At 45.7% G+C, this 24,215-nt stretch overlaps 1 long non-coding RNA gene across 1 annotated transcript; it reads left to right on the forward strand.

The window, feature by feature from the left end:
• Positions 1-14,216: 14,216 nt before the first annotated feature.
• Positions 14,217-23,274, forward strand: LOC114637485. The gene is made up of 3 exons (XR_003713759.1): positions 14,217-14,300; positions 18,334-18,435; positions 18,525-23,274. It is a non-coding gene; the product is annotated as an uncharacterized LOC114637485 (long non-coding RNA).
• The last annotated feature ends 941 nt before the right edge of the window (positions 23,275-24,215 follow it).

The following is a 24,215-nucleotide window of genomic DNA, read 5'->3' on the forward strand; positions in this document are numbered from 1 at the left end:
TTTCTCTTTTCTTTTTTCCTTTTTCTTTTTTTTCTTTTTTTTTCTTTTTTTTTATTTACGAAGTGTTCTTTCCCCTTCCATTTTTGTCCTGCAAAGGGCATTTTCCTCTGTTGTTTTATTCAAAGTGTTTCCAATTCTGGTTTTTTTTTGCCCGTTTTTTTTGTTTCTTTTCCAGTGCTCGTTTATCTAATCCATTTTTCTCCTAGTAAGTGCCTTTGTCTGGCATTTTTCCTGCAATGCGCGTTTTCTCTATTTCCTCCCCTTTACTTTCCCTTCTTATTTATTGAGATTCTTTTTGTTATTTTTTTTTTCCTGAGGAGTGCCATTTTCTAACTTCTTTCTCATCCACTAAAGTGTTATATGTGTCTGTATAGTGTATTTTAAAGAAAATTTCCCGCATTACACAATTTTTTAAGTAAAAATTTTCTGCTGGGTGACCTGTAAAGTCTCACAGCACACACGTGCCCCAATTCGCTCCTGGATCTAGCCTGAGTAATAGCGGGTGTTTCTTATCCCTTTGGTCATGATCCTCCGCAGAGGGCGACCACCTCCGCACCCCTGAGTCTTTGTTCCCGGATGGGCGCGGGTGCACTGGGGACAGGGTCTGTGTGAGGATGTGGGCACAGGAACGGGCAGGAAAAAATAGTACCACCGCGGCACTTTGGTACACAGAGAACAATATGATGGGTTGGGTAGGGGCTGCAATCGCGATATGGATTAAGGGGTCCCGGGGCGCGTTTCGGGTGCCCTCTCCCACCCAGAGCCCGGGTATATACCCACCTGCAGCAGCAAGTGGAAGATGTACCAGCCTATGATGAGCAGTTCTGCGGAGGAGATCGGAATCTGTTGCTGGGCGCAATGCTGCAGCTCTGGTGGCCGCGCCTTAAGTATCCTCCTGCCACCTAAGTGCGCATGCGCGCCAAATATACCTTTCATACGAATGGAAAACCGAAGTTAGGGAAGTCTCTTAGAAAGCAAAATGAGGAGCTAGAGAGATGACTCAGTGGTTAAGAGCACTGACTGCTTTTCCAAAGGTCCTGAGTTCAATTCCTGGCAATCACATGGTGGCTCACAACCGTCTGTTATGAGATTCGATGCCCTCTTCTGGTGTCTGAGGATAGCAACAATGTACTCACATACATAAAACAAATAAATAAAACCTTTTAAAAAAATGAGAGAGAGAAAAAAAGAGAGAAAAAAGAAAAATGTATATCCCTTTTCGGCATTCTTAATATTCCCTCAATTTTAAACCCATGCCAGCTGTTTTTTGAGAATCTTTGATCATTACCACTTTTCTGGCTAGCCAGAAGAGTGAAGAATACACAGGAAGAACGACTTGGAGACTTTGTACATGTTTGCTTCTCTCTGAGCTTCAGAAACAAGTGTTTGCAAATGAGACTTTCTCCTGGCCCCTGCCAACCTGGGATCAGCATGGTTGTCCTTCCTGTCAGAAATGTCCCTCCCTCTCTCTCCTGTGCCACTGGCATTGGTGGGGCAGGCACAGGGCAAAGCTGGAAGCAGACATCTGGGGAGTGGGACTTGGAGGCCACACCTGTGAAACACTCAGACTGCTATTGTGAAGCTTTGATTTCTGGTGTGTTCATTCCACAGCTGTTTGAAATGTTTAATAAAGCTTTATAAACTTTCCTTTGTGGTGTTCTGTGGCTGTGGTCCATTTGGGTCATGGTGTTGGATTTCTGAGTTGGTGGGGGCAGGGTGAAGCACACAGCACTGAGTCCTTGGCACCAGAGTACCTTACCTGGAAAATCTGATCTGTTCTCTGGAGAAGAGATGCTGGAACTGGGGGAGGGGAGGAGAAGGCAATCCAGGTGGTAAACAGGAGGGAGTCTGGAAGTTTTCAGAGATGAGACCTTTGCACTTCTCAGCTCCCATGGCTTCCTGCCTACACTTGTTTGCTCTATAGGACTTGAGGAATGGTTTCCTTGATAAACAACTTAGGACAGCTGGGGCTCTAATCCTCACGGATTTTTATGACCCTGCTTTTGAAGTAAAAACTAGTGAAACCCCTGATGGCGTTTCAAGGTTCGCCATCCACCCAGCACATCTTAGGTGACGACTTAGAAGCACAAGAGGGTACTGTCCCTTGCTGTGGATGTGCACATGGTACTATGAGTATGACCTGGGACACTCGGTTGGGGCAGCATGTCAGCGCCCTGTGTGGGCATCCACCTCCAAGTCTCTCAGAAAGCAGCAGGGGCACAGCCTGAGCAGCAGGAGCTATTGTGAGGGCAGCTGAGGTCATGTTTGAGGTAGATTTGGTGACTTCAGGGAAGTTCAAGTGACCTCCCCAGATGTATTCCTTTATTGTGGGAAACCTATGTGGATTGCTCCTGCTCGTTTTTTACATTTTTCTGACTTTTTTGCATTCCTGGCATTGCTGACCCATGGTTTCCTCTTCATTATAACTTTGCAAAGAGACAACTGTAATCTGTATGTAATCCGTTCATACCTATAATTGCAGCACCTGGGAGGCTGAGGCAGGAGGATTCCTCTGAGTTCTGGGGCAGCCTGAGCTACAGAGTAAGACCTTATCTAAACAAAAATGAAATTACCAAACATTTATCTATTTTAGAGGGGTTTTCTTTGAAAACTTGCAGTAACCATTCTCAGGGTGTCTTTTATGTCCACTTCAGGGGTATTCTTGCTTCTTCTGGTCTTTATTGTGTATCTAGCTGCTGGGGGTTCTACAGAGCTTGACAAGCTGAGAAGCTGGGCATAGGGAAAAGCAAGTGTGTTCAACAAGCACAGAGAATTGTTCAAGATTTGCTGGAAATGCCAGGAAAAGCAGGCCTGACACTCTTTAAGACCTTATGATTCTAGCCTAGTGGGGAGACTTAGCAAAATAGACCATTGCAGGTTCTGAGAACAAACAGAGGCTTTTGTGTCCCTTTCCTGTGGAGAACCTGGATCCCAAGTGAGGTCAAGACTGTGGCCCTTTCAGTAGGGTGCTGGTATCCCAACCCTTGAAGGGTGCCTGCCATGTCAGAGTTCATTCTGCCCACAGGGCTTCCCACCTTACCTAGAATGCTGTCCCTCCCCCTGAAGTACATTTCAGAAAAACAAGAAGATGCTTCCTGTGCAGAAGGCCACTAGGCCTTCCTGAGCCTCACACTCCCTGCAGGTTGCCACCATGGCTCTGTGAGAAGGTATCCTGCTCCCGCTGTCAGTTTCATGAAAGGACAAACATGATCTCTAGAACAAGTAGTTTTCCTAACCACAATGATCTGGAAGTCTTCGGCCAGACTCCTAGGCTCTTGTGGAGCCCAGTTGAGGAAGGGGGCTGAACTGAGGTGATGGTGGAACACTTAGGGAGCCGCCTGCATGTGCTGTGTGCTTTGATCCGTGTACCATGTGAGCCCAGACACTGCCTGTGTCGGCTTCCCTTGGTTTCTTCCTCTCTCTGCTGGTGGTTTGTCTAGAACCTATCAATCATCCTTTGAGAGGACTGTTGCTGAGCTATGTCAGAGTTCTTCCAAGAGACTGAGGTCCTGGAGGGCATGGCCCAGGAGGCCGGCTCAGGAGGGTGCACGAATAGTCTTTTTTTATTTTGTTAGAATCTCATGTGTGGTGAGACCCTGGGTCCACAGTGGACAGTTTCTGCCCTTGCAGTGTCCTCCAGGCTAAAGAGAAAGGGGATAATATTTATTGCTTAAGTTCTCCCCAAGATCCAGGACTAGGCACTATGGCAGGTGTTCTGAGAGTCTCAGGAAAGAGCTGATGCAGACCTGGGAAGATTGACTTGCAGACCTGAAGGTCGAGTGCAGGTATTTGAGCACTGAGGTAATAAATGAGATGTTGCTTTTCACACATCTCTGCTCACAGATAAAGAGCCTGAGCTGCAGAGTAAAGTGAAGGACCACTAGTATCACTAGTATCACCCTTAAGACCCCACAGAGCAGAGAAAGAAGTCAGTCTGTTTAAATCTGAGGCACTGACCATTGTGGGGCACTATGGGGGAATTTAAAATTGAATTAGCTGCTAGCAGGCTCCAAGCAGCTGGGAGCTGATGAGGAGCCATCACAGTAAGCAGCATGTGAGGGGGGACTCACTGCTTGGGGAGCAGTGTTTGTGTGAGCTGGGGAAGCAGCAGGAGCAGCAGCCTGTCTAGATCACTGGGAATGAGGAGAGAGGGCTGAGAAGTGGCAGTGGTGAGGTTAGCACCAGGACTGGGAGAGTGCAGGAGGTCAAAAACAGCATTATCCATCCTGGTAGGTAAAGCCAAGCCATGATGGAAGCTCCAGGTAGAAGGCCGTCTCCCTTTGGGAATCTAGGAAAGGGAGCCAAATACTAGGGTCCAGAGTGGACTTAAAGGACTAAAATCCTGCTATGCTCCTTCAAGGACCCCAGGTCTTCTGCTCTGTTTTTGTGTGTAAGCCTGTCCAGGTCCCTCTAGTTTCATCACCTTAGAATGAAAGTGTGTAGCATCACCTTCAAGACAGTCTTCATGGTGCTGCTTCCTCTGTTCGTGGAAGGGTACTCCATAGCCCTTACCAGGCTGTGTCTCCTCAGAGCACCCAGCACACGGCTATGTGTAGGGGTGGCTGGTTGCATCTGATTGAAAAGACCCCTCCCAGAGACAAGATTCTGGGTGGTTCTTGCCTCTTCTCTTTCCCTGAGCAGTTGTAGAGAACCCACACTTCTATGGAGAGCCTCCCCAGGCTTCCATCCCCCTGTGTCATGTAGTGGTAGCAACCTTCCATCAAAGAGGCTGGGAGGCAGAGGGTTACAGAGCCCTGGGTTTCATGTCCCACCACTTGGCATATGACCTTGTTCTTAACCACTGTGTTCCTTGAGACCCATTGTCCCATTTATTAGTCAAGGAAGATGCCTTTATCATATCCTGAGCCATCATGAGACATTGGTGACCTTTATTCTTGTTATTTCAGTCTTGAGAGATGTTGGCTGGATATGTGTTAAGGCAATAAAGTATTTAATCAAAGGATTTTACATTCAAGGAATAAACTTGAGTTTTACTCTTGGGTGCAAGAGTGCCAAGAATATTCGAGTATAGTCAAGGCAGTTGTGGAAAGGTTCACTACGGGGGAAAATAGACAAAGCACTTGAGCGGTTCCCTGGTGCCGTGGTTCTCACTCCTTAGCTGGGTCACTGAAGTCCTGCACGACCTGTAACCATAGAGGCTACATCACCTGACCAGACAAAGAACCTGTCTGACCAGGCCTGGCACAGTACTTGTGGGTCTGTGGCTTTGTGGGTAAAATAGGTGGTGACTCAGTCAATTAGTGCTAGACCCTGAAGGCGTTAGGAGACTGGTCTATCCTAGAAGGAAGGAATCCCCTCCCAAGACTCCACTTGGCAACTATGCACTTGCAAGGATTATTTTCCAGACTAGTATTTTGAAACAGCAGATGAGAAGGAACTGATAAAAAGCACCCGGCCTGGCATCTTTCTGTAGAGTAAAGCACACAAGGCAGGCACAGGTCAGGCCAGATATGATGGAGTCCTGATTTTATCCTTCTCTCTTCCTGCCCTGACCCCAGTTGGTGAGCTTCCTGCTCTTACTGTCCTTTGGTATCTGGCTGGTGGGTGAGCTGACAGCAGTGTAGAGTACAGATTCCCATTTCCACGACTGGGGCCAGCACTGGCCAGTTGCTCTGTTTTTGACTACGGAATGACAGGAATGCATGGCCCTTGATTCCTGAACTGTAGACCATGAGCTGAGTTGGTTGTTGGCATTGTTGCCCTTGCCTTTGCCACCTTCTCTCCTGAGAGATGGTGAGCGTCCTCCCCAGAGTGTCAGGCTCATAGCTGCCTCCCTTCAGCCTCCCCTCTCCACTGCTGTATACCTGCATCCCTGAAAACATACTGTCCAAATGATAGTCTTACTCCAGACCCATGCCCTCTGCAGCCCACAGACCTCATCTCTGTAAGCCTACTACTTACAGATGGACAGGTCCCTCTGTGGGGGCTTCTTTTAGTGGATGGCTTGGGGTTTGTTTGTTTTACAAACCCAAAATCAAATATGAATCAGTTATTTCCATACCCAAAGCCATTTTGTGGGTGCCATTGCACTGACAGGAACTAGGGCCCACAGGGGCTTGGCAAACACCCAGCTCTTGCCATCCTGGTCCTCGTGGCTGTGCCCACCTAACACCCTGGTATGCAGTTGTGGAACTTCCTTAGCTGATAATATTACTGTACCTGTAAACCTGACTTTCTGGCCCCTTGTTTCCCAGGTCCCTGATATTCTCTTCAGTTGGGTCTTGTCATCTCTGCCTGCTCAGTTGTACCCGTGTCTCTGAGCATCCAGCCCAACTCCTTTCAACCTGTGGTCCTCATGGCTGCCATTGAGCTTCCTTACTAATTTAAGGGCATTTTCTCTGGCTCTTGGCTCAACATTTGTCCTTCCATAAGGATGGCATGCTCTCTCTGAGTGGAGTAACTGGTGCTCAGAGTCTGGCTGGCACCCCGTGCTCCTTCTCCAGGTGCCAATCAGAGATACTTGTCCTCAATAGGTGATCCAAAAAGGTGTCTGGGATTAGGATGACAACTGTCACCATCATGAGAACCAAGAAGGGCACGCTGTATCACTTAAGGGATGTAATTGTCCCTTTTGGGATTAGCATATTGATACAGGCTGAAAGGAGAGTCCAAAGGGAACAGGTAAATATGAGCTTGCTCTCCCAGCTTAGAAGGAAGGGCGCTGGAAGACAACTCCCTTTGCACTGCCCTTTTCTAAGGCTGTTCCTTGGCAAGTGCTTTTCTAGTCAGAAAACCTAAGCAGTTGTCAGTAGGACCTCCTGAAACCCTCCTGTGCCCTAAGAATGGCACAGTTGTCCCTACTGTACCAAAGGGCTTGCCGACATGAATTGTTCAGGAGTAAGAGCAGACCTGGGACTTGCCCCGTTGTCCTCCAGAGCCTTGCCTTACCACTGGCCTCCTCCTCCTCCCAGTCCTGAGGAGAAGAGGGGTGTGGAGCCGCTGAGGGGAAGCACTGAGAGAAGACTGAGGGGTGTGAGGACTGGAACACCTGTTCACAGGGGAGGGTGAGAGCAGGCAACTTTTTAAACAGTCAAGTTGGAACTAAGAACCTATTAAACGGTTGGAGTGAGGGAAGAATTAGATATTTGAACATGTCTAAAAGGCAAAGGAGTGGCATCAGCAAGGTGAAGGCCAGCAGTCAGCAAGGCCAAGTAATGGTCCATGTCCTGATTGCCCCGGGGTGGACTAGATCATTTAATCAAGGTTAACTGGGACAGAAGCATGGAGCAACACACCCAAACCAAAGAAGCATCCCACAGGTCCAGTGGCCTCCTCTGTCCTGTACCATTGCTTAGAGGCACTGAGTAAATATTTGCTGATAGGAACTAAACATCTGAAAGGAGAAATTACATCACAGGAAGCAGCCAGGCATGGAGGCTGATGCCTGTCATCCTAGCAGTGGGAGGGAGAGACTGAAGGATCATGAGTTCAAGGTCATCCTTGGCTGCATTCGGAGTTAGAGACATTCCACACCAGCTGCTGGTCTCTCTGCTGGGGCAAACTCCTAGCTGGTCTGCTGTAGTGGCATGTTTTCCCCACAAGTTGGGAGGAGTAAGGAGAGATAGAGAAGGAGTAAGGAGAGGAAGAGGGGAAGGAAGAGGAGGTGTGGTGGAGGCAGAGATGTAGGAGCGATGGAGAACCATGCATGTATCAGGAGCAGCCCTAGATAACAACTTATGTCTAGGTTAGTTAATTGGTTAACACTTCTATTGTGTGGGCATCTTGTTATTTGAGCATTACCAAGTATATAAAGCCTTTGGATAATCTTTAAACATTAGAGTCTCATTTCTACTAGGAACCACGTGGATGGCAGGATGGTCTTGGCACAACACAGCCTTGTGGAGACATCGTGGAAGATTGGCAGAGCCACCTCCCACCCTGGTTTCTTGTGGTTGGCAGGGCTGGTATCTCTGGCTGCTTGAGCTGTCTGCCTGAGCCAGTGGCCTGACCCAAGCAGAGGTGTTTTCCCGCTTTGCTCATGGCCACAGGCCTTGTCTAGTTGGGATGATGGTGGCTGATTAAGAACAAGCCAGATCGGGTGCTGCCATTTTAAATATCTCCCTCAACAAAGTGGCACCTAACATAGGGCAGGAAATCAGTAGAAATTTAAGTCTATTTCACCTGAGAGTAAAGTTGTGGTTTTGGGTTGTTTTTTTTTTTTTTTATAAAAAAGAAAGTGAGTGAGTAAGCACTGAGATAAGTTCTGTGACTCCTACTGCAGGAACCCTGAACAAACAAACAAACAAACAAACAAAAAAAAAACATTGTCCCTGGCTGTGAGGAAACACAGGTTGCTTTTTGTTAAGAATAAAAAGGAAGTAGCTTACATGTATGACAGATTTGAACTGTGAATTAAAATTGAGATTATTTGTTCTTTTGGTAGATTCAGAAACACTTCTGTCCGATTCACATGGAGAATCTCACCTGCGGTTCGGAACAAAGATAGGTAGAGGAAATCTGTCTGTGGCTCTGTGCCTAGGCAGGTATACGTTATTAGCTTCTCTGAGTCGAGAGAGCTGAGTAAATAAGCCTCCGTTGTGTAGCAGTTACTGAATCAAGTATAAAGTTACAATATAGGGATTATTTGCTTTTAGGAAAGATTGATAAACATATTTTTCTGAATCATGGAGATCTTGGCCCACAGTTTGCAACTTAGATAGAGAAAATTGGCACTGACTCTAGAGTAGAGAGTACAGTGTATAACTGGAGGCTGCTCTGGAGTACAGAGCCAAACAGATAGATGACATAAATAAAAGCTGTTCTAGGCAGAGAGCCAAACAGAAAGATAGTGTAAATCAAATTTATTCAGATGATATAACGTCATGTTGCCTCATAGGAGACCTGTATTCTGTCTAACGTGGGCCCCACAGGAATTCTGGGTTCATTTCCTGCTTGGCAAAATAGGAAAGGCCTAAGAATAGGCACATACAATATTTTAGCTATTAAATTGATTTTATTTTCAAGATGAGTGTGATTTTCAGTTTTGTGGTTATAATTTCCCTCTGGGAAAGAGGTCAAGGTAAATATTTTTCTGGTTACTGGCTCAAGGAAATGCTGTTTTGGGAAAAAGGTTTTGGCTGTGTTTTTTTTTCCTCAGAAGAGATAATTTCTACTTCCCAGATTTATATGGATTAGACATGACAGAAGCAGGCTGCCAGAAGACTGGATTCCAGAATTCAAACAAAAAATTATCTTGATATTAAAATTTGTTTTGAGAATTGTATATTGCAGAATGCACAGCGTTGGTGTATCTACTGATCAAGCAAGTTGAGCAGACCTGCTCAAACCTCTGATGTCCTGGAATTTCAGCTGGATGCAGTGAAGACACAGTCATCAGAGGCTTATCAATTTACCCTCCCCCCTCCTCTTCTAATATCTCAACGCCCAAATTCAGCTTGAAGAAGTTAATAAAGAGTCAGCACCCCTATTCCCTGACCTTGGGGACTGAGGTGGTTAATATTAGGCTATCCTTCTAGGGAAAAGTAATGATTTTTATTAGAACAGGGAGGAATAGTTAGAATTACATAGCCATAACCTATTTGGTAGAAAACTGTATAATTGTTATTAAGCTGAAGTTATAATTTCTTAAATGGTACAAAATTTATTTTGACTTCAAATTCAAGAGTTTCATTGGTATATTTTCTTCTATTAAGTCAAAACTAGTGGATACAAAGCTCAGACCCAATCCTTCTTTAATTTTTTTAACTGATCTGATATGGTTGGCCTGTGAGTTAAGGGCCTATAGCAAATTCATGGCTCTGAGTTTGCTTTTAGAGTGTTTTCTAGATTTTAATTAGACATAGCTGAAAGTAGTTAATGGACTGTAGTCCAGATTGCTTTACATAGATAGTTGGTTTTCAAAAATGTCAGAAATCCACAGAATTGATGCTACAAACATTCCTATATTAATGTTCATTTGATTAGAGACCTGTCTGCTCCTGGCAGCTTCCCTGTCTTGGATTCTAAGAAGAAATTGGGCATCTTTGGAGTTACTCCAGTTGTGGTGAGAGAGCCACTAGGCAAGAATTGCCTCTTTTCATCTACAGACAAATTACTGTTCAGAAAAAAGACACACTTGCAGAATGGTCAACTGATTATATCTGCCAAGGCAGAGTGATCAACCCTTAAAAATTCAGCATTACTGGGTCTGTCAGATGATCCTGGGCCAGAAGGCTGAAGATTGGATGCTCCAATGTTTTCAAGTGTAGGGACTGTCCAGGCATTCAGCAGTCTCTATAAATTGGCTAAGTTTTGGAAGCTATGCTTTGTGCTTCCCATATCTTCAGTTAATTCAGTCATTCTGGATTTCTGATAGAGTTGAAGACTTATAGTCTCATAGCCAACCCAGGCTATTTACTTTGAGCAAAATGATGGACTGCGTATTAGGTCTATCTCGTACCTTACTGATACAAATTGATACAGTTGTGCTCTAATTGTATTTTGAGAGAAAGTTTTTTTTTTAATTTTAATAGGAAGGATGATATGTAGTGGCATATTTTCCCCACAAGTTGGGAGGAGCTAAGGTGGGAGGAGTAAGGAAAGGAAGAGGAGGAGTGGACGAGACAGAGATGTAGGAGCGATGTATCGGGAGCAGCCCTAGGTAACAACTTATATTTAGGTTAGTTAATTGGTTAATTGGGCATCCTGTTATTTGAGCATTACCAAATATATAAAGCCTTTGGATAATCTTTTGAACATTAGAGTCTCATTCTACCAGGTACCACGTGGATGGCAGGATGGTCTGGGCACAGCACAATCTTGTGGAGACATCGTGGAAGGTTGGCAGAGCCATCTCCCATGCTAGCATCTCATGGGTGGCAGGGCCAGTGTCTCTGGCCACCTGAGCTGTCCGCCTGAGCCAAGCAGCGGCTTGTTCCTGCCACAGCTCATGGCCACAGGCCTTGTCTAGTTGGGAAGATGGCAGCTGATTAAGAACAAGCCAGATTTGCATGCCATCCATTTTAAATATCTCCCTCAACAGTCTGCTCCCAAGAAGACACCATCTCCTGACCCATCCTAGAGGATCCACTGTACTCAGAGCAGTTCAATTTTATGCAGGCCCTTCTGGTTTGTGCCAGTGCCCTGAGCAGACCTTGGGTGCCAGCTCTGCACCCAGCTCCACAACATGCAGAGGAGACTGGACTCCCAGGAGCTCTAACATGCCCAGGATCATAGGTATTTAATATGGGGAAGAGAGCACGTTTGTGTTTTTTCTGCAGGATGCTGAAGGAGCATGGTAGCTGCCAGAGTGATTGGTGAGACATGCTGATGCTGGGACAAAGAATGATGCCGACCTGTGAGCTTGCTGAGTGCCCTGACAATGGTGACTGGGAAACTGTATTGGACATATGCTCCTGACCCACCTTTGCTTGCCCATATTCCAGATAGGACAGGCTACCTGGCCTCAAGTTTTTTGACCTTGTGGGACAGAGAATCAAAAAGAGATCCTTTTATTGTTTCTAAATGTGACCAGTTATTCAGATTCAATCATGGGCTAGTCTAGAAATCAATCGAATATTGGAAATAACAGTTCTCATGTGAAAGGTTGGTTCTGGACATTTTCAGAGACATATTTGGAAGTCAGCTGAAGTTCTCTATGATGTTATGTCAGCAAGAGATAAAGTTGAGACAGTATCTGGATTTCAAACAAGTGTTAGTGCGTGTAATAAGGCTCTTTTAATTGTCAAGTTAAAATTACTTTTGTCTATTCTATAGTATTTACTGTAAGTTACATTGATTGTACACTTTCTAATTGTGTTAGTGTGTTGAAACCTGGCATATCTGTTATGAGGGTCTATTAACCAGCTTTTATTTTATTGTCCTGAGTATTACAGGACCTTGGTGTTCTGAAAAAGCTTGCAAGTACTAGAAGAAATTAGTCAGGATTTAAGCAGAAGCAAGAGGGTAGTAGGTTGATTATTGCTGGTATAACAGCTTTAATTAGCATTAATTGCTAGCATCACTGCTTCTCCAATAGCTTTGACATAAGAAATAAAGACAGTTACTTTTTTTAATCATTTAGCAAAAAAAATATTTTTTTTTACTAATGTGTTGAGTATACAAGAGGATTTAGATAGGCATTTGGAACATTGGATTGATGCTCTTTATCCTATTCAGATTATTGAAAGAAAGTTCAGAGTTTAAGAGTAAGGAGTCATCTCGAGTGTCATGCCAAATGCCAAAGGATTTGTATTACTTCTAAAATTAACAATGATAGTCATAATTAGGAAAAGGTTTAAAGACACTTGCAGGGTATTTGGCATAATGCTAACACCTCTCTGGATGTTTTAACTTTGCATAGTGAGATTATGGGTTTAAAGAATGTTGCTCTGCTGAGATTTGATGCTGCAGATACTGCTGATAAAATTATACATGGCCTGAGGTCAGTATTGCCATTTTGGTCAAGCTTTAGGAATGACATATATAGCTTGATAACGCTAGCCCTTTTTGTTCTGACAATACTTTTATTCTTGGCCATCATGTTAAAGTTTGTCTTTAACAACATCAGCATGTTGGTAGCCAAAGTACATGGCTTGAAACTGAAAATAGACCCCCAGACAGAGGTATTAATTTAACAGGTTGGCAAGCCAAAGACGGGTAAGATTCTGCACAGAGCCTTACCAACCTAAGCCATATGTTCATTGCTTTGGATGATACATATTCCATAATGGGTAAGGAAGGCATTCTTGTCAGAATGACCTAACACAGGCTCAGTCTTGTTTATGAAATAAAAAGCAGGGAGAGGTGGAGAGCTTTTGGAGCAGCTTGGCAGGAATTTGACATTGGCCAAGGACAAGGAAATAGGCTGCTTGGCAGGAATCTGACATTAGGCTACAACAAAAAAGTAATTTCAGGCAGGAATCTAAATCTTAGGCTAGAACAAAGAAGTAGGCTTCAGGCATGAAAATGACTTTGGGCTAGGGCAGTGAATAGGCTCAGATATTTTGGTGATCCTGATAAGCCCTTAGAAACTGTGATCACTTGATTGATCACAGGACTTTGTTTATTGCTTTGCTTGTTCTTTGACTATATGTTTTTATTCTCTTGCTTGTTCCTTGACTACTTGCATTTATTGTACTGCTAGTTCCTCAACCTAGAACTGACCTTAATACTTGCATGTAATTAAAATGGTATAAAAGTAGATTGGAAAATAAATAAATAAATAAATAAATAAATAAATAAATAGTAGAGCAATCAATTGAAACTGTCAGTGTTAAGGTCATGAAAATGGATGGGAACCAGGGTCTCTCTCATCCATTGGTCAGCTCATGGGGCTGCCTGGGTCATTCAGAATTGATAGCCTACAGTGATCAAGACTAGAAAAGCAGCCCTCCTTTGGTCACAGTTCCGCCTGGTGTTTGAGGATTGTATGCACTTGTGGGTCTTAAGATTCGGGGATCCCCTAATGAGTCTCAATCATCCAGACATCACATAGAGGACCTCCAGCACAATCTGGCACTATAGCCTGTCCATTCTGATTGTAGCGCCCCTTTCAAATAATGCATGGCCTCCTTCCCTGGATAGATAACATTTGCTACTACCTGAGCCTTACAACCCATAGCTCCTCACTATTTTTTCTTTGTTTTGTTTTGAAACTTTGTTTATTTTATAATTGTTTTGCCTGCATGTATACAAATGTACCATGTGGGTACCTGGTGCCTATAGAGGCCAGAAGACAGCATTGGATCCCCTAGAGCTGTTATGTGGGTCTCAGGAACTAAAATCCCAGGTCCTCTGCAAAGTCAGCCACTGCTCTTAAGTGCTGAGCCTTTGATCCAGCCCCTGCACAGCTTTCAGTCAGTTAGATAGGCAGGGCCCCATCCTGATTTTCCCAGTTAGGATGCTTCTCCACTTACTTGCTGGGAATTATCTCCACTCATCAGGCCTGCCTTCCAATCTATAGGAGGAAGCAGTTAAACTAGATTATCCCTGAGTTCCTTCTCAGTGCTAGCATCACATCTTCAGACACCCCATGGCTGTGGCAGTGCTGATTGGGGTGCGGATCAGACTCCATTCGTCAGCTCCACATTCCGGAGCTTGGAAGGATCACCGTGACTGCAGCCCCCAAAAGCTGAGCTTGCCAGGAACTGCTGGCTGAGACTTTGTTGCTGCTTGTGGTGAAATGTCTTGGCAGACAGACCATGCAGGTAGGTCGGTACAGGTGAGGGAGAGGGTGGGAATGGACTCTTATGGCGCTTGAGTAATGTTTCCTTGCAGGATTGGATGCCTGCAGATTGATGGATGCCAACTAGATGGATCCATTCACATTGGCTAAGTAGGTGAGCCATTTCTCCACACTCTTTCACCTTGAAATGCTGCCCAGTGTTTGTTGTCACTGTTGCCAGTCAGACCTTCCCGTGGCCTTTTGGTTCTCTGTGCAGGTGGCACATTCTTTGAGGACATAACTTCAGGTGTCATCATCAACCAGAGACTTGGACCTGGAACAGGAGAGGGCTTGTCCAAAGCCAAGGTGCAGATTGTTGATCTTCTGTTCACTAGAAGGAAAGCTCTATTCTAAACTCACCTCAGAGCACACAGCTAAGGTTGATATGCTTGCTATGCAGGCATTAGGACCTGAGTTCAATCCCCAGCCCTGTATACTAGATGAGCATGGAGACTGACAGCACACACTGGATAACAAATTTAGCTCCAAGGAAAGATCCCACTTCAGAAAATAAAGTGGAGGGTAATGAAGACACCTGACTCCTACCTGTGGCTTGATATACACATGCATGTGTACACACACAAACACATAAGCATCTGCTATATACATACATGTACCAGCACAAATGTGCAGACAGACTCTCAGGAACCTGACTCAAAACTGATCTGTGACTGGCATTCTAAGGGCAGATACAGCAGGACACCTGAGAAGAAGTTGTACCATTGGAAGCAACAACCAAAGCACTTTTGTTGCAGAACCCAGCAAAGCGGTTGCTACACAGCTCTAAGGTCAGGACAGAAGACCCCAGATGGGGACAATTGACCTCTAATCTGGCTGGATGGAGAGGGCTGGAGGGCTACAGAGCTGGGAAAGCACCAGTGCTCAGCATCAGGACAGGGGAAGGCTGGGCCAGCCAGACTTGCAGAGTGAAGACAGACAGCATGGGGCCCCAGAGCAGTGGGATTAAGTGCTGAGGTGAAGGGATTAGTTGTGTTGATGGAAGATGCAAAATTGAATCATGTTCCTTATTTGAGGAACCTGATCTCCATGTTCTCAGGGAGCCTTCATCTGCCCTGCTATCCTGACTTCAGCTCTAATGAGCAGTGGCTTCATCTTGCCTGGTGGCTGGGGTCATGGCTTAGCATTCTTTGTTGTTCTAGACACCTAGCAACAGGCAGCTGTCGATGGAGGGGCAGAATATTCATTGTCTTTACTTCAGTATCTGAAATGGAGATTTAGATACATTCATTTTGTCCAAAAGATTTCTGTTGTCTTATCCATGGACTCAACAAGTGACATATACGTAGTGGTTGTACTATCTGGATCTTAGGGGTTCTCCCTAGCCTCAGTGTGGACTTGGTCCTCATAGTATATGTTACATGGTCATGGCCACTGTCTTGTCTGATCATGACAGCCCCTCCACCCGCATGCAATGAGGCAGCCAGCTAGCACTGGCCTGTATCACAGGGAAGGAAACTAAGACCCAGGGAAGCAAAGCAAAAGGATAGTGGTAAGAAGTAGAGCGGATGGTAGTGATGCCATAGTCTTGATTCTTTGCTCTCTCCTAGGCCGTGTAGACTGAATTCCAGCTATTTATTTCATACTTGTACCAGAAGTCAAGGTCAACCGAGCCATTGCTCAGCTGCTTGAGCCATGACTATGCTTTGTGGTATAGCTAGTGTGTCTTCTGCATGGTATAGCAGCCCAGGTTCTACCTCAGCTAGGTGAGATTCCACACTAGGAAATATGGTAGGCTTATAGAGCCGTATGGGAAGTGAAGAAGTCTAGAAAGCCCTGATCTCCGTTAACAGATGGTCTGTCCAGAGGCTGGGGATGTATGAGACAGCTCTCAACTAGACCAGTAGGCTTGGAGAGGAATGAATCAGGACTTCATGGGAAATGGAAGACAGAAGGACTTAGAACGGGTGGCTGTTAAGAGGTCAGGCTCAGGCTGGAGACCCCTAGTCAAGCGTTCACACTGCTCTTGCAGAGTACCCAAGTAGGTTCCCAGTACTTATGTCATGCTGAGTCTTCTGGCCTCTGCAGGCTCCTACATTCACACACACACACACACACACACACACACACACACACACACATGCACTGAAATGCACTTGCATGCTCATGCACACATACTTAAAAGGGCAGGCCATGAGTGCCCAGACATCCTGAGTACAGCCCTGATGGTTGGCAGGCTGCTGGATTGAGGAACACAGTACTATGAGTTAGTCGGAGACATTGGAAAGTGGCTCATATATAGCTAAGGTATTGGAGACATAGACAGGTAGGCCTGGCAGATACCTGAATCCCAAGTAGAAGGCTGAAGAAAGCCAAGCTGTCCTGGAGCCATTGCCACTCAATAGTGGAGACCCAAAGGAAGTGACTTCCTAAAGACCATGTGGAGATGTCAGAGGGCCCAGGTAAAGACCAGAAATTAGAGATGTACAAGAAGCTGATCAAGGTGGCAGAAAGGGAAGGACCTGAGAGATGCAACAAACAACTTGGAGAGGCTGTTGCCATGGCAACCAAGGTAGTGCAGGGATTCAAGGAGAAAGTAATCAACATTGTCACATGTGGCAGTGAATTTCAGTCAGATCAAGACAGGAATTTTCTCTTTGCATTTCAGAATTAGCATACTTGTAGTGGCTTTAAAAGAGCATTTGTGGGAAGTTTCAGGAACATAAAGGGATATGTCAACATGCAAGGGAGACACGAGACTGTCACGAACCCTTTACAGAATCAAGAAGGAGAACTTGGAGACGTAAAAGATGGACGTGCAGAGGGTGGGGCTAGGAAAGACGAGCATGTTCATGGACATGAGCTCCCAACTGTGATGAGACACGTCGTTCACTAACACAGTTTATGCCATCCCTTCACTGTGCCTAGTCTGGGGTTCTTCGGGGGAAGCCAGGCAGTTGGTAGGGCTGTGTAGTGACAGAGGAGGAAGAAGCAGTCATGCACATCAGTGTACGGTGTCCCACACTGATGGGGGCTCTCACAGAAGCATGCTCCAGATCTGGATGGGAAATCCAGTAGAAAGGATTCTGGGCAGAGCTGAACCCTTTGCCAGAGGCTTACTCCTGGATGGACAGAAGCAGACTCCAGAGAGACAGATAGTCAGGGAGGAGCTAAGGAGATACAGGGCCTGGCCTTTTTCATCTTAATCTTGAGGGAAAGAGCAATGCTGGTACATGGATATCCTGGGCTGTGGAGCCAGTGTAATTGAGCAATTATGAATGGAGGCAGTTATTTGAAATAACTCCCAACAGGGCTGGGGTCAAGTGCAGAGGAAGATAAATTAGTTTGGGGCAATAATGTGCATTATGACCAAACGTGGGCAAAACTCAATTATTTACCTTTTAGAGAGCAACATGATCCCATGTTCTTTGGGAGCTTTTATCTGCCCTGTGTCCTGCATGTATATCTAATTAGCACCAGTTGGATCCTGATTTGTAGCTGGGATCATGACTTAATATTCTGTGTGCAGTAATCAGTGAACTCTTTAAGTACCAAGCCAGAATCTTCTGCCTTAGACTAGAATTCCAAAAGTCAACATGTGTTCTTGCTCCTACCAAAAAGTATGACAGTTGCAGCTCTAGAAACAGGAATTGGAGAAGATAAGTCTGGGGAGGCATGCACGGGTGAAATGGAGACTGTCGCATGCATCCCTGACTTCTAGGCTCACACGAGCATCACCTCTCTCACAAGATACAGTGCTCTGTGTTCCCTCCAGGAGGGAATGGAAGCCAGAGAAGATACAGCTGATTGTACCAACACCACAGGAGTGATGAAACGACTACAGACAGAGACAGGAGAGAGGAAAGAAACCAGCGGGGCGGGGGGGGGGGGGCCAGGGGGGGGGGGGCAGTCCAGCAGGCCCAAGCTGGTCTTCCTGGAGAGCTTGCCCTCTCTGAAACTGACCCCCATCAGTGTCCCGTCCTACTGCGCTGGTGTGGTCTGGAGACAGACCCTCGCCCTGTGGCACAGTCTGTATTTGTATCCAAACTCTGGTATTTGCTATGGATTTGTGCACACTCTGATGGACTTACTCCATCTGAGGCACATTTTGTGTGTGATATGAGATGGGGTTTGACAGACAGCACACCTGCTGAGTGCCTCTCACAGCCCCACCCCCTCTTTCCTCCCAGATCCTGTGTCTCCTACCTTCATGCTGCTGATCTCTGTTTTTGTGAGCCAAGGCTGTATTTTTAATGAGCAAAGTTTTAAATAGTGTCTTAATACCTGATACGGTAAGTACCCTTACTCTGCCCTCTATTCTTTAAAAAAAAAAAATTACCTTGTTATATTGCTGTTTTACTTTTGTATATCTTATAATTAGCTTGTCAAAGTTCCATGGGAGAAAAAATCTTATTAAGAGAGACTGCATTGGAGGAAAAAATAACATCATTAGGATGCCATCAGCGTCTCCCATCAACGACCACGGTGCCCGTCTCCTGTGGTCAGTCTCCCTTGTTTGGTTTGGGTTTGCTTCGCTTTTAGTGCCTTCTAATAAAAGCTGGCCCCGCAGGTCGCAGGCATTCTCCACATTTCTTAATGACTTGATCCCTGAACACCTTATTAGTTTTGTTGCTTTTGTGAATAGAAAAACTTTCCCAGTTTTTCATTTCACTTTCCACATTTTAATCAATTTGCTTATCACTGTGCTGCATTCACAGACACACACTGAGCAAACGTGCTTTGTCCCTGGACAGACAAGTGAGAACACAGGACCTGTGCAAATCTGAGCTAATTGGCAAGGAATGTGTTTGAATGCTTGAATTAAATTTCACTTATACAAGTACAACACGAATACATTTTCTCTTCATTACAGTCCACAGTACAGCAGGAGCATCCCTACTTAGCCCTGGGCCTTTGCCTTGGTTCCTTGGACCCTCAGTGGGCGGGAGCTGGCCTAACTGCCCCTGTTGTCTAGTGTCTGCCTGTGCCCTTTCCAACATGTCTCTCCTTTTGTCTTGTCTGTCTGCATAGGTAGGTGGTGTTCACACTGGAGGTGCCACTGAGCCCTGTGGCCTACAGGACTCACCTCGAGTGGCTGTCTGCATCTCCGTCCATTCCAGTGCTCCCCTCGGCTGGCTGCACACAGCCATCCTGCCTCCTGTCTCAGTTGTGTCCTGTCGACTGATGATTAAGATGCCTTTGGTGTCTTCTTTGTGCTGGTCACCTTTTGCTCACATACAAGGATTTCTGTAGGACAAGTACCTGGAACCGTTGGGTCACAGGGTAGACATGGCCTGAATTCAGATAAAAAAACGACTACAGTGTTCTCCAAAGTGCCCAGTTCAGTCTCCTGCCAGAACGTCTCCAGTTTTAACGTTTTCACCAATTGGATGGATGAAAATACTGTCTGGATTAGTATGCACTGTCTGTATCCCACCCCAGCTGACGCTTTTATTCATCCTCATTCCTAGTTCCCTCTCTGGAACTGCCCATGTTCTTCCTGCCTCTTCCCCTCTGCCTCCTTCCCTCTCTTCCTTCCTTTCTTCCTTCCTCTCCCTCCCTCCTTCCTCCCCTCCCTCCCTCCCATCTCTTTTTAATACCAATTTTTTGAGATAGGGACTCACTATGTAGTCCATCCTAACCTCAAGCTCGGGGTCCTGTATTCCTCAGCCTCCTGGATACTGGGATTATGGGTATGATGCTATATTCTACCTATTTTTTTTCTTTTAGAGATGTTTGATCTTTTATTGATTTTTAATTCCTCATGTATTTTATTTACTTGATATACTAATGCTTTGTTGGTAGTGGCAAATATTTTTCTACATTGTGGGGTTTGACACTTCATTGAATTGCTTTTAGAAAGTTTAAGGTTTTGATAACAGTTGTCTACTGGTTTTACTTTTTACACCTCCTTTTGACAATCTTAAGAAGCCTCCTTTATATTAGTTTCTTGTATTTTCTTCTCTGGCATCTATATTTATAAATATATATTACATGTATATTTATGTTTATATGTAGTTTGTAAATGTATAATCATGTAAAAGAATAGATCCCATATACACGATTCTTACCATCTCACGTCACACACACACACAGCACTATTTTGTGGAATGTTTCAGCTAAACCTATTCCCCTTACCTGGCACCCACCCTGCCTGCCCTGTGCTTGTCAGGGCAGCCCTGGTCCTCTGAGTCTGTGCTCCCAGGCTTAATGCTAAGCTTTGCTAAGGGTAGGACCAGCCAACCTGTCCTCTGTTGCTTTGCAGAACTACTTTCTTCATCTTTATGCATTAGTCCTACTGCATGAATTTTAAAAATTATCAGCTTTCAAGAGAATGTTCTATAGGAAATTTTGTTGGTGTTACACTGAACTCACAGATAAATCTGAAGGAAGTTGGCCTCTTTTTCCCGTGTGCTCCAGAGCCCTCCCAGCCCAGAAAGCATCTCGTCCCTCCAGAAAAGATGCCTGCTTCCTCTGGGTCAGCTTGCCTTCTGTTTCTTGGTGGATTTGACCCTCAGTCTTTGTACAGGGTTTCTAGCAGCTCAGGATGGCTCCCCTGACCCGTGTTCCCCATGCCGCATCCCTACCTTTCACTAATCTGGGAGCTCGTTCTGCACACACACAAAGTAAACATTCTTCCTCCCTGGGCTCAAACACACAGGCACCACTAAACACAGAGCTGGCATAATTAGCTGAAAACAAATTAGAATCTTTCCAAATTACACTTTAATCAAGGAAGCAAAGCATGAATCCATTCTCCCTGTTAGAGGTGGAGTGACATGAGCCCAGCTGCTGTCTCCTGTGCTCAAGTTCTGGGTCCTGTCCCTCCACAGCTCTGTGGATCTGCTTCTAGGGCATGCAGTGCTTTGGAAGGGTCCAGCATGCTGAGAGCTTGCCTGAGGCTGTGTCTTGACTCCCTCTAGTATCTTTACAACACTGCCATGGTGATCCCTGATGTTGTTCTTTAACACAGAGGAACACCCATTCCCTCAGCCCTCATCCTCCATCTCCAGACTCCGCCGTCAGTTGGCTGTTTGTCTCTACTCTGTTTTGAGCAGCCTTCTCTCAGCAGTGATAGCGAAGTGGAATGCACGGTTTCAGTTTTAGCAGACTTCACCAGGGCCTGCCATGGTTTCTGACCCAGGCAAGTGTCTAGCCAGAGGCCATGAGACTTTAATCCCTACACTGGGAACAGTTCTCAATGTTTGCCAATTGGATGGGTGAAAAAGTTAAATCCCTTTTTAAATGTGTATTTTCCTGTTCAACAGTGGGGTTTTCATGTGTACATTGGGTGTCTGTATGATTCCCACTCTGAACTCTCAGTTCTTACCAAGACCCTCAGCTCAGTGACCTGTAGACTGTCCTGATGTAATCCAGACAGGAAGCCTTCCTGCTTTTGGACAAACACTCCTCCGAGCGAGCATGTCTGCTCTTTGTACAATCTTGCTTCCATTAGACAGAAGTTGCCCATTTTGATCAAATCCGATTCCTCCCCCCTCCCCCGCCTCCTCTGTTCCTTTTGAATGTGTATCATGTTTGGTTTAAGTGGGGCTTGCATTCTCTGCTAATGATCTCACAGCTCTCGCTCTTGGCTCTGTCTTATATCTGGAATATATGTCTATGATTGAATTGAGACAGTGTCTAACCTTTCTCAAAATGGACAGCCAGTTATCGGAGCACAATAGAACACATCCGCTCGTTTCATCCTGTGTTGCTTTCCCTAGACTCCGGCCCCCCCCCCGTTTGTTTTGGTTTTGTTTAGTTTTTTTTTTAACTAATCTGTTTATTCCTGTCAGTAGCAGAATTTATTTCACTGTTACTTTTTACCACCTTGTGATATCTGTGAAGTAAAATGCCACATTTCACTGTACTTCCTTCCAGCTGTCTCAGCCTGCTCCTCTCCACACAGACTCTAAAAGTTGCTTGTCAGATACTGTGAATTCAGAGATGAATTTGGGGGAAACTGACGTCAGTACAATACTGTGTCATTCACTGCAAGAATGAGGCAGAACTCTGTTTGTCCAGTCCCCACATGTCTTACACACACAGACACACACACAGACACACACAGCTTTCTCCTCGGAAATTTGTGGCTTTCCTTCTGGCTTGCTATCTTTGGTTTCCATGATTGTTGTGAATGAGTTTTCTCTACTCCCCTCCTGTTTTGTTTGGCTTTTGTTGGCTACATTTCTTTTTAATCTACTTTCTAATCGCTGCACTTCATTCACAGACACACACAAAGTAAATGTTCTCTCTCCCTGGGCACAAACATGCAAACACAGCCAAGCACAGAGCCAGCGTAATTGGCTGAAAATGAATGGGAATTTTTTTCAAATTAAAGTTTAATGACACAAGGGAAACATGAATACATCCTCCTGTTTAAGAACAGAGCTCCACTGCTGGAGCTGAAGTCCCTCTGGCCACCTGCTTCCATCCCGTTCCCGTCCTTGTCTCTGTGGCACCTCTGTGATGGGCTTGGTGTGTACTTTTCTAGACCTTTAAAAAAAACTTGTAAATATGTATCTAGGCACCCACAGGGATGCAGAATGTTGTCATCAGTAGTTTCTGCATTGAGTGATTATTCGGGCTGCAGAATGTCTTCCCTGATGTGCATCCTGATGTGGCAGTGGGGGACGGGGGAGCAGGGGAAACTGAGAGCTGTGGACAAACAGTGGGATGAGGAAGAAAGAGACAAAGAGATTCCTTACCAGTCAGCAATAACCAGAATCAAACTTTAAATGTGTGTGGGCATGGAACTCTTAGGGAGTAGTTTCTAAAGGCCTCAAAGCTTAGTCTGTCACACGGGACGTGGTCATTCTTACAGATAAGAAAAAGGTATAGCTGGTGCTGTTTTGAGACCTCCTGTGAGTTCATTTCAGTGTCGTGGGACTTGCACGGATAGCTTCAGGGCCATTGCTTTGCTTTCTCACCAGAGATGTGCTGGCAGCTTTCTTGGGCTCCCCTTCCCTTTCTGTCTAGGTGCTGCTGCTGGGTGAGAACATGGAGCCTGGAATCCTGACAGCCATCTTGTGATCAGGAGGGGAAGGAGACGGCTGACTCTGAGCCAGCATACCTGCAACCACTGACTTCTGGATTGTTCACACTTGAATAAATGTTCTTGCTCTTAGCTACTCCTAGATGTGATGTTCTGTTCTGTCGAAAGCACCTTTCCTAACACAGGAAGTTTTAGACCTGGGAGACAGCCTTAAGGAGTGGAGTCCCTCACTGGGTGAGAGACAAGAGGCTTTTCCTCTCCTGCTGCCCATGTCCCTGTGGGCCAGCCCTCTTCCTTGGGCCTCCTGCTTCTCTCTTCATGGCACTGGTAGATTTGGTAAATGCCAGTGTTTCACATTACTCAAGATCATAATAAAGGCACCATACTCACGAGACTAAGGCAGGAGAACTGTGAGTTCAAGACCAAAGTGGGTTCCATAATGAGACCCTGTTTTCAGAAAAGGCACGGCTGTGAAGAGCCTGTGCAGGAGACACTGTGTCCTCGGGTCACATCCATCACCAGCCTCCTCCATGAACCAAGAAGCAGTGCCCACCTCAGCACAGATCCAAAGAGAAAGTACCCCAAAAATGCCTAGCCCAGGACCGGTACCAGGCAGTTGTATCCCCGTCAGGTGTGAGTCCCAGAATTCCAACCTAGTGCTCCTATGACAGCCTGAACCTGGCCGGACAGTGATGGTCAATAAAGGCAGGTCACGTGATAGAAAATGAATCCCAGTGAGGGTGGAGGAGAGCTGGAGGCCAGAGCCAGCTGTGCAGAGGGAGAATGTTAGGTGGAAGATGACCCAGTAGGAGCCACAGAGAGGGAGCCTCCCCAGAACCCACCATCACACCATTCTGCACAAGGGCACACTCTTTGCTGCTTCCAAGAAAACATCCAGACTTCCCCTAACTGTCCTCCATCCACTTCCAGTTTCTTTCTTCCCACCATGCCTGCCCTTTTCCCCACAGCTCGTCTGAGATTCTGTTTGCTCTGGACCTAGAGATGTGCACTGGGCTAGGATAGTGTCACCAGCCACTGTTGTTCTTGTGATCACAGGCAGCCCTCAGCACTGCCCTG

This window comes from Grammomys surdaster, unplaced genomic scaffold (assembly GCF_004785775.1).
Source record: "Grammomys surdaster isolate TR1022 unplaced genomic scaffold, NIH_TR_1.0 125316, whole genome shotgun sequence".
Lineage (NCBI taxonomy): Eukaryota > Metazoa > Chordata > Mammalia > Rodentia > Muridae > Grammomys > Grammomys surdaster.